Genomic DNA, 10,990 nt, shown 5'->3' with positions numbered 1-10,990 from the left:
CTACCTACCAAATCCCAAAAAATAATGAAGCACAACTCACAAATTCCTCTAAGTATGTGGATGCCGATATACTACTCAATAAAGCCAAGGAAAAGATGAAGATTGAAGACAATGGGTGTGGAGAGTACTTTATGTCTCAAGTCTCTCACATTAGGGAATCACCACTTTCTCCCATTAGTACAAAGAATGATACTTCTATCAATGAGAATACATCTATATGTATTGAGAAAGCAAAAGAAGAATGTGAACCCACTTTGATATCTCTTGGTTTACCATCATGCAGAAAAAAGGCTATGATGGCTATAGTGGTCTTGGATCTTAGAAACAAGGAATCATTGAACCTATCACTACAAAAGGACAACCTCCTAGTTTGGGGCTTGGATTTAAACCATTACGAATAGGTCCTCCTAGTACTATGGTACCTACATGTAAGACTATGGATGTTTTGAATGATGTAGAGGCATCTGAGGATATCCCACTTGAAACCAACAATTCCCTAGCCTCTGAGCATAACCCCAATGACCCAGTTGAATCAGTTACCCATATATCTACCTTCAACCAAAGCCCATTCAACACTGATGATGACATCTCCTCAAGTTATCCTGAACCTTTGGATTGGGACTAATGTGGACCACCAATTTTTGATCAATTTGACGATGATGACACTCTCATAATAGACTTTGAAGGAATTATGATTGAAGATCATAAAAAAGCAATTTCTTCTAAAGAGAACACATTGGCATACTTTGGGGAGCCTACTCCACCTTCTAGTTACAAAGAAAAAAGAGAAAGAAATAACAAGCATAGATCTCTTGGTGAAAACCAAAAGACACCATTAGACCATAAGAAATCAAAAGCTAAGAAGATCCCAAGGATACAAAATGAAAAATATGATGCCACGAATATCAGTGTTCTAGTGTTCAACATGCCACAAAGTCTTTTGGAGCTCTGTCAATCAGCATTCACGTGGAAGGTCATTGGTCTCAACCCTCCCAACCCTCCCTTATATCCATTTGTTTATCCCCAAATCTAGCTACCTAATTTGTCCAATAACCAAGATCAACTCCTTCTCCAACAAGCATTTGCCTATGTCATCATTAGTGACATCCCACATGACATTCCTAGTGACCCAATTATCCTTAGATGCCTTGATTTGCAAGACATAGATATTGTCTTACATATGGTACATGATGGTATCTCTCGAGGCCTTTCTAGTGGTTTGATATTAGCTACAGACTTGAAACAAATCTTCCATAATTATGGTTAGTCATGGATCTAGAGCTCATCAACTAGCAGCACCAACAATAGATATCTTCTTAGCATTTGTCAGTGACATTCTTGATTTCATCTAAAAGTCCTGAAAAAATATCAAAAAAATAGTAAAAAGTCATGAAAAAAGCAAAGAAAAAAAAGTGAAAAAAGTCATGAAAAAATGGATGCCTTAATGAAAACCTAGCAAACAGGAATCTTGGCACAAAAATTTGAGTCAAGAGAAAAATTTCGTCCAAAAGTGAAAACTTGGTAAACAGGTGCTTTGGGCAAGTAACATGGTAAAAACCTGGCAAACAGGCACCATGTGTAATTAGTGTTGCTCCTCCATCTATCGGGATTCCATCTAGACTTTTTCCCCTCTATCATTCCTTGATCATACCCTTCATGTTACAAGACATCCTTGGTCCCTTATCATGGCTCACAAATTGGTTAATGTCCTTTGTTACCTTGCCTAAGCATCACCAGTTTGCACACACACTCTATCATTGGCCTTTTTACATAGTTTTAATCTTGTCTGGGGGCATATTACCTACATGGTGCATGAGTTTGAATTGGAACTGGGGGCATATCCCTAAGTGCTTTTTATCTATTAGACCTATCACATAACGGATTGGACCTAACACTTGTTTATGCTTATACGATCCTGAAAAAATCCCTAAAAATCATAAAATGTCCTGAGAAAATCACTAAAAATCACATAATGTCCTGAAAAAATCCTAAACATTCGCATACGATCCTGAAAAAATCACTAAAAATCATAACATGTCCTGAGAAAATCACTAAAAATTGCATAATGTCATAAAAAAATCCTAAACATTCAAATACAATCTTGAAAAAATCACTAAAAATCATAACATGTCCTGAAAAAAACCCTAAAAAATTATAAAATGTCCTGAAGAAACTAGTCATGAAAAAAAATCAAATATACCACCCCTTTTGCATTCACACTTGCACTTTGCAGATTAAAACTCAAAGCACTACACTTTCAAGACAATTAAACTATCTGACCAATGTGAACCAACAATAAATCCAACATGTCACTACGAACCTATCAACTAAATTCACAAATAGTGCTATCACATTATTAACCTATCAAACACCATCTAAACACCTAAAACACTAAAAAGCAAGTAATAATGGACAAGGATAGCTGTTGGCTCAGGCTGTTTAGTGAGTGATTTATTTTTTGCTTTGTTTTTCTTTGATCATGTTCCTATGCCACTCGATGATATAAAACTAATCTATAAGACTGGCTGGGATGGTTCATGGTCATCTTTTTCTATTTCTGTCTATTACAATGTACCTTTGAGAGTCTAGGTCATGTACATATGCCTCAGGAAGGACAAGGTCATTCTCTCTTTGCATCGTGCTTATTTATGCAAAAGGCTTGCATTTGCGCTTTGGCACTTTATGCCATGATGCATTGCATTCCCTTTGCCATATCAAAATAAAGCTCCATTTGACATATAGTGCAATTTCTAGAAGCAAAAGTCTTTCCATCGTACTAACATCTCCTCATCTCATCTTTCTTCTTCATCTCATTCTCCATCACCATGATCATGTCTTCTGATTCACCAAATCATCTTCATCTTGCGTTTATGCATTCCTGCATCATCCTGCACTGTCAATCAACTTTCTATGGCTTTCCACCTAGTTCAACCTCAGTTTGACATTTGTCTCATCATCTTTGACCAAATAAGACCATTTTTTATGATTTCCCTCATGTTATGACATCATTCAATCATTTTGGGCATGCATGCACAGTTTTAGGTCATTCTAAGTCCAATTGGGCTGATTATGGGCCCCAGAGCCTTTTAGGGCACAATCTGCACTATCAAGGTACAGTTGAGGTTCCCAACTATGTCATTGATGCACTTGGTCATTCCAACTGCATCATTGACACACTTGGTAGAGTTTGGGCGCACTTGGGGACCTAGGTTATCCAGAACTGCTCCCAGAACCCTTAGGTTGCACTTCGAAAGCCATAACTTTTGTGTTTCAACTCTGATTTACAAACCGTCAGTTGTCTTGGACTCATATCTTTCTTGTGAAAAAAATGAGCTATAATTTTCATTATTTGGTCACTATATGTCATGTTAATCCTTGCAATTACTCTTGGGCTCCTCATTGCCCGCCGTCATGTTGATTTTGGCCCCCAGGGCCTTCTCGGGCACATTTTTCACTTTCTGAGAGCACTTGGGCTTCCTAAGTGAATCATTGATGCACTTGGTACTTTCATGGCACACTTGGGCTTACCAAGTATGTCAATTATGCACTTGGTTGAGTTTTGGGCGCATTTGAGGACCTAAGATACCCAAAACTGCTCTCGGAGCCCCTATGTTGCACTACAGAGCCCATAACTTTTGCATTTTTAACTCAAAATTGTAATCCATCAGTTGCGTTGGATTCCTATCTTTGTTATAGACAACATGAACTATCATTTTCATAATTTTGTGTCTTTCTTGAGTGGTAACCCATTCAATTATTCTCGAGCTACAGATTGACCCTGTTCTGCACTCTAGGCCTCATAACTTTCACATTTTAGCTCTGATTTTCATTCCGTCAGTTGCTATGGTATTGTCTTCTTGTTGTCAATAAATTGACTTATCATATGCTTATCTTAGTCAATTTCTTAGGGGGGAACCCATATATATCATCCCTACTAGGGCATGTTGTGGCTTTCTCATCAATTATTCTTTGATACAATGCTCTAAATCACATTGTATCAAAGAGGGGAAAAATGTAGACGCTCAAAAATGGTTCACATCTATGACTTCATCACTTCTTCATACTAATTTTTCCCATTTTTCTCATTCTACTAACTTTGATCTTTTGGCCAGATTGACCATATTTTGTCATTTGTATCCTCTTTCACATCAATTTCATATCAACTCAAAATCATATCAAATCAACTCGAAATCACCCCAAATCAACTCGAAATCACCCCAAATCAACTTGGAATCACTCAAAATCAGTCCTAATCAACCCAAAACATATCAAACATCTCAAAACAATCATCATTTATCTGCTCCTAGGCATTGTTGTGGCTTTCAGTGCCTTGGAAACCTATCAACTTATCAATCTTATCAATCTGACCTTAGTACTGTCATGGCTCTTAGTGCTAGGTAAAAATATCATTCATGTCATTCAATATTTGACATTGTTGAGGCTTTGAATGTTAGATCATGGCATCATCAACCATTTTAATAATATTGACAATGTTTGTTAGTGTTAATATGATCAAACTTTATCAATCAATTTCAATCCTATAGCATTTACAATGTCGGTTAAATGTTACATTTCAATTTATTCATGTCATGTGTCCGTGGCATGTTATCAATTTTGATCTATCAATTAATTTGACCATGGTTTTGATCTACCTTTTCATCATCTTATTCGATATCCATCATCATCACATTTTCATCAAAGGATACGGTCGCATTCATTTAATCAATTTGGCCAATCATCTGCTAATTTTCTCTATAGGATTAAATAACCCATAATTTAATCCTATTCCTTCAAATTATTCTTCCCAATTATCATCCTAAATTAATTAATTTCATTAATTAATTGATTCATTATCTGCAAACCATGGAAATTCTTAATTTCCTAAGTTCCATTTTTCATCATTAAATCCATTTTCTACTAATTCTTATTTTGTGGAATAAGAGGATTTTTAATTCAAATATTCCATAAAATATTGCATCCTCATGACACTTGGATTTGACACCTTGTGGATTCTCCTTCAAAATTTGGCTGAGATTTGTCATAATCAAATATTATTACCTCTTGCGCATGTCCCTATTTGGCTTATTCATCATAGATTCTTGGCTTTAAGTGGATTGAGGAATCTTATGACGCGTGAGAAATTCTCTTCCAAATTTGACTCTCATGTGTCATAGAATCCTACTTTTGGCATATTTTGTCATATGTGTCATAGGAATCTCTTGCCACATCACATGTCTATGGGTGAAAAATCTAATGCTCTCACCCTACATAAAAATTATAAAATGGACACCCTTCCTCTCATTTTCAAATCTAGAATGCTTAAGTCTTGAGTCCTTGAATCTTTGAGTTTTTGAGTCTCTACTAATTTTCATTTTGCATTTTCACTCTCACAATAAAATCACACTTCAATTATTCTCATTGATTTATCCCTATCATAGGCTTTTGCTTCAATCTTGTGTGCACTAGAGGCAAATTGGAGCTACACTCATTTGGAGAAGAAAGAAGGACATGGGAGCTACAAATGGAAAAGGGTGTTTTTTATTGTGTTTTCTTTCTTTTCTTTAGTTTGGCTTTCATGGTAGACTAGTGTGTGCTAATACATGTTGATTGAGTTTGTGATTTTCTCATAGTGTGTTATGCTTCTAACCCATTTTTCTAGTCCTACACTTAGGAAGAGTCTTGTTTCCCTTCATTGGTTGTGGCTCATCAAACAAGGGATTAATGTTGAAGTGTTCAAATGTACTTTGGAGGATTTTGATTTGATTCTTGATGGGACCTTATAGGTGCCATTATTTTGTTTGAAAATGCCAAAGTTTGTTTACCCTTATGTAATTCCAAATTTATCATGGGTTGTACATTTTCAATTGTTGTGTTGGTTTGATGTTTCGACTTAGGTCCCTCCAAGTGTGGATTAAACTTGAAAATTTCTTAGGCTACCAAAAGTTTGAAGTTCTTGCCAAAAAAATTGTCTTGACATGCCCTAGCCATTTCTTCATCAATGATGCCACAATCAGTGTTAGAGTCATCACTTACCTTGTTGTGTGTTTGATGTATTAAAGTTGAAGGTACTTGTGTTGGGTTTGTTGAATTCAAAGGAGTGTGTTTGTTCATCCTTGGGTGTGGTTGGTACACTTCCTCCTATGGGTGGTATCGACAAGAATATAAGTTCAATGTTAGGAATCCATTAAACCATCCCATGTGTAGGGGAAGTGTTTAAAGGAAACCTCATAGTAGGTGTGTTTCTTAGGGTTTGTTGTGTCATCTCTTGGTTATGGTGATCTTGCAGATACATGTTTAAGGGGTCTACAAGTAAAGGTTGTGATGCCTTGATTTGGTCTTTGACAAATTTTTGTTGGGTTTTCTTTCTCATATTTTTTCTTGGATGAGGTATTAGTTGTGTTGGCACCTTAGAAAACAAGGGTTGGTAAAGTTCTTTGTGTCTTTGAGCTGATTGTGTCTTAGTGAGTGTTGGCATGATACCTAAGGATACAAATGTAGTGGAGGAAAATCTAAATTGACTCCTTGCCTCCCAAGTGTGCACCTAAACTAAAAACTATTCTTAGACAGTACCAAGTGCATTCTTGGTACACTTGGGGCCTAAAGGTAAGCATTTGGTAAGAAGATGGTATGCAGTTGGTAAACAGAGGTGCTAGCGTACCTAAAATATAGAATATGAATGATTTGAGTAATTTTGAGAGTTTTCTAGGATTTTGGGATGCAATGAAAGCTATGGAAGTGCATATTAGGTTTCTGGAACCTAGAATGAAACCCCTAATTACTAAGTGCACTCTAAAAATACCAACTATGCAACTGAAGTGTGCAATTGGTAAAATAAGTTAAAACTTGGAAATCTAGAAGTTGGTATGCAAGATATGAGTGTTTTCTATATTTTTAAGTTTTTAGGGATGTTATGTAACCTAACGAGGTGCCAAATGAACTAGAGTTTTGATATTCAAAGTGAAAATGTCCTAGGGAAGTATGCAAATGCAAAAGAAAATGTTGCTTTTTGGGGATATGGAAAATGAAGATTAGGGTATGCAAAATGAAGGTTAGGTTTGGACCTTGGACTTGGTAATGATGCTACAGGTTGATGTATGCAAGGTGGACTAAGAAATATATGATGTGCTAGGGTTGATAATGACATTTTGGATATGCAAATAAGGATAAGTGACCAAGGAGACAATTTGGTTGATATGTGAGTTGATAGAGTTTGGTAGTGGAAATGATGCTAGGATTTTGGAACAATGCAAGATGAAGGGGATATACCACTAGGGTAAGTCAAAATGATGTTTAGGGACACTAGGAATATGATTATGCTAATGATAAGGGTATATGGAAGGTTTTGAACTTAGGTGAAATCTTAAGAAAGTATTTGGTCTAGGAGTTTAAAATTGTGAAGATGAACTATGGATCTTGACCAAAAAGTGATAAAAGATAAAAAAAATCAAATTGATAAAGATGACAAGGTCAAATCTATCAAGGCATAGATAGAGTTTGACCAAAGAAAATCATTAAAAAATGACAAAGGGACTAGTCAAGATTCATCATCCATCAACACTAGGAGATACTCTAGGACTCATACTTTGTTTAGATTTTTGACTCAATTCAAAGGTTTTGGGTTCAAAATGAAATTTAGAGGGCTCAAAATGATAATTATTTTGAGTGGGTATGTAATATGTAAAAGGTCCTATGATGAAAAATAAGGTTTTGGGTGCAAGATGAGGTCCTACAGAGGCTTCTAGATGTAGTTTTAGGGTCCCAACGTGCAGTTTGGAGGCCCAAAATGGTCATACAGGTGCCCAACTACACTCTAATAGTACCAAATATGCATATGGTGCTGCTAGGGCTAATTTAGGTGAAATTGGGAGATTGGGTTTGATGTTTTTTGTTTCTAAGTTGGGTGGTTACCAAGTTGTTCTACTAAAGAGCCAAGATGTTGGGAATAATGTTATGATGCAATAGGACATGTAGAATGAAGGTTACTACCTAAGGAATGATGTCCTAAGTGGAGAAAATGAATGGTTAAGAGGTGAAGAATGTAGATCAGGGCATGCTACTACAAGGGGACCTATCTAGGTACTTATGGACACCTTTGAAGCCTCAAAATGCTACCTGGAAGCTGAAACTGGGTTCTTAGATGACCAAGTGCACTCAATTAGTATGAACTATGCCCATGGTGTAGTTGAGGCTAGTTTGGGTGTAGTTGGTAGTTTCAAAGCATAGTTGGGAAGATGGGCTAAAACTAAGGCAATTTTAAGTGTTAGGGTTTCCAAATTGATGTAATAGTGAGTTAGATAAAAGAGGACAATGTTAAGACCTTTATAAAGGGTCAAAATAAAGGTTAAGACACCTAGAATGATGGGTAAAGTGTGCAAGATGAGGGTTGGGTATGCAAAGATGCAAAATATAGATTTTGAGGCTGAAATGCAAAGAATAAGGGATGCACACTTAACCCTAGTTAATGCAATATGACAAATGAGGGATACTAAGTGAGGACTAAAGGATGCAAGATGAAGCCTATATGATGCAAGTATAATGCTCAAACTAGGGTGAATGTAAGAGGGTTCTATGCAAGGATGATATCTGTGTTATGAAAAGCACGTTTAGGATCACAAGTTTCCATGTCTTCCAAGTTTTTAATGTATTGTACCAATGTTTGCAAATTTTTGACCAAAGTTGTAATGTTTAGATAGTTCTTGATGTTTTGACAAAGTTTTAACAATTTTCAAGGAGTAAATTTGAAAATTGGCTTTTATCTTGATTAGTGTTTTACACACATGCACAAGACACATTAAGACTAGAATAGCTATTTTTAAAAGTGAAAAAACACACCACAACTTAGGCTTTAGGATTGCATCCATTGAATTCCTACTTGAACAAAAGTTTAGCCATGCTTATCCAAAGTGGATAACCTAGGATCTTGGCACCACAGGCTCCCCCTTACAATGTACTCACTTCTCAGGGCTACCAAGATCCTCTTCCCAAGGAGCATGACTTCCCAAAGGATTGATGTCTCTACTAATGATTGCAAGAATGTAGGATGTCTTCATGGGCATGGGAAACCCCTTAAGCCAATGGATAGAAAGGATTTTGGCCACTAAAATACAATTTTTAGTAAGGGCATTATGTTATGCAAGTGAATGATAAACTTCCTTAGAAGGTCTCCCAACCCTGAGAACTAGGGTTTGGTGCACCATAAGGGTACTGGAGGAGAGCTATTACACAACAATACTGCCAAAATAGCTTTCACTATAATCAAGTTTTATATAGTGGCTAGAATGTTGACTTGGGTTTTGTCCTATTGCCACTCTAAAGTTGTCTACTGGCACACCCAATATTAGGTATCTTGGTCCAAGGAAGGCTTCCTATAGAAGTCACATGGATTTCTCTTACACCCAAGATCCACAAACTATAATGACAGAGGATACATCCATGTAACCCATAGGGTTTTAAAAATCCTATAAATTCCAAGTAGAAAATAAAAAGTTCATTTTATGCACCAAATGACATGTTATCTAATCTAGGAAATCCACACACATGGTTTTGACAAACATATAAGGTCTTTGACCATGTCTTGTAAACAAGCATTAGTAGCTTTTAATGATTATGTATTCATCCAACAATCACCACATGCTACAAATAGACCATCAATAACACAAAATAAATCTACCCTAGGTCCTAGAAAGAAATAGAAACCCTAGATGTAGATTTTGAGTTACGTGTGTGCTTTCTATGCACCAAGTGCACTCTAATAGAGTAGACTATGCCCCAAAAGGTCAAAATAACCCAGAATGCCCCCAAGTGTTATTAGATAGTGCTAATGATTCCCATGGTGCACTTGCTACCTAGAAGGACACAGTTGGTAGTTTATGGGCGTAGTTGGGAGACCAAGTGCAGACTCTGGGGAATTGAGCCCTAAATAATACCTAGAAACTAGATTTTCAAACTCTACCCTCCCAAGTGTGCTTAGATAGTGTAGACTACACCCATGGTGTAGTTGGGACCTAGAAGGGAATAGTTGGTTAGCTCGGAACAATAGATAGGCATTATGGTGGCTCCTAGACTCCTAAAACCACCTCCTAGGGGTCCCAAGTGTGCCTTGACAGAGCATAGTGCACCCTAGGAAAGAAAACTATTAGAATGCATGAAACAAGATCATACAACCATATTAATGGGACCTCTAATTAGACTAGGTTTGATCAAGGAGAGAGAATAAGCCTTATACCCCTCCAAGTGAGCTCCTTCCTTACACCTACAAGTACAAACACAAGAAACCCAAGTTAGTTAAGCATATTCATGTCAGGTTCACCAATTGTAGGACTAGAAAATGGGCTAATTTCGAACATAATATGAGAAAATTAGAAACTCAATAATAATATGTTGACACCCTCTAGTCTACCATGAAAGCCAAATAAACAAAAAGGAAGCAACACAAGGTTAGAAACCCCTTCTTTCATTTGTAGCTCCCATGTCCTTTCTTCTCCATATGATGTAGCTCCAAATTGCCTATAGTGCACACAATGTTGAAGAAAAAGCCTAAGATGGTGATAATACTATGAGAATACTAGAAGATGTGATTTTAGCATGAGAGATGGAGCAAAAAGACTAAGAAAACTAGGGACTTGCAAAGGCTTAACAATTGGGACTAGAAATGAGAGGAAGAATGCCCATTTTATAATCAATTAACAAGATGAGAGCATTGGAATTTTTACCTTGGATATGCAACTTGGAAAGGGATTCCTTTGAGAATCCATGACAAATATGACACAAGATGCCAAGTGTAGGATTGTATGATGCTTGGAAGTCAAACTTGGCTAAAGATGGAAAAGGATCTATGATGCATCATATGACACCTCAAACCCACTTAAAGCCATGAATCTATGACAATGGAAGCCAAATATGAATGTTCCTAAGAGAATAAGAATATATGGAGTATGACATATCTTAGCCAAATGTCCATGGAGAATCCATGAGGTATCACACACATGTG

This window comes from Cupressus sempervirens, chromosome 4, assembly GCF_028749045.1.
Source record: "Cupressus sempervirens isolate cs-2001-9-10 chromosome 4, ASM2874904v1, whole genome shotgun sequence".
Lineage (NCBI taxonomy): Eukaryota > Viridiplantae > Streptophyta > Pinopsida > Cupressales > Cupressaceae > Cupressus > Cupressus sempervirens.
The sequence above is the reverse complement of the archived record's forward strand: the minus strand, read 5'-3'. Positions refer to the sequence as shown.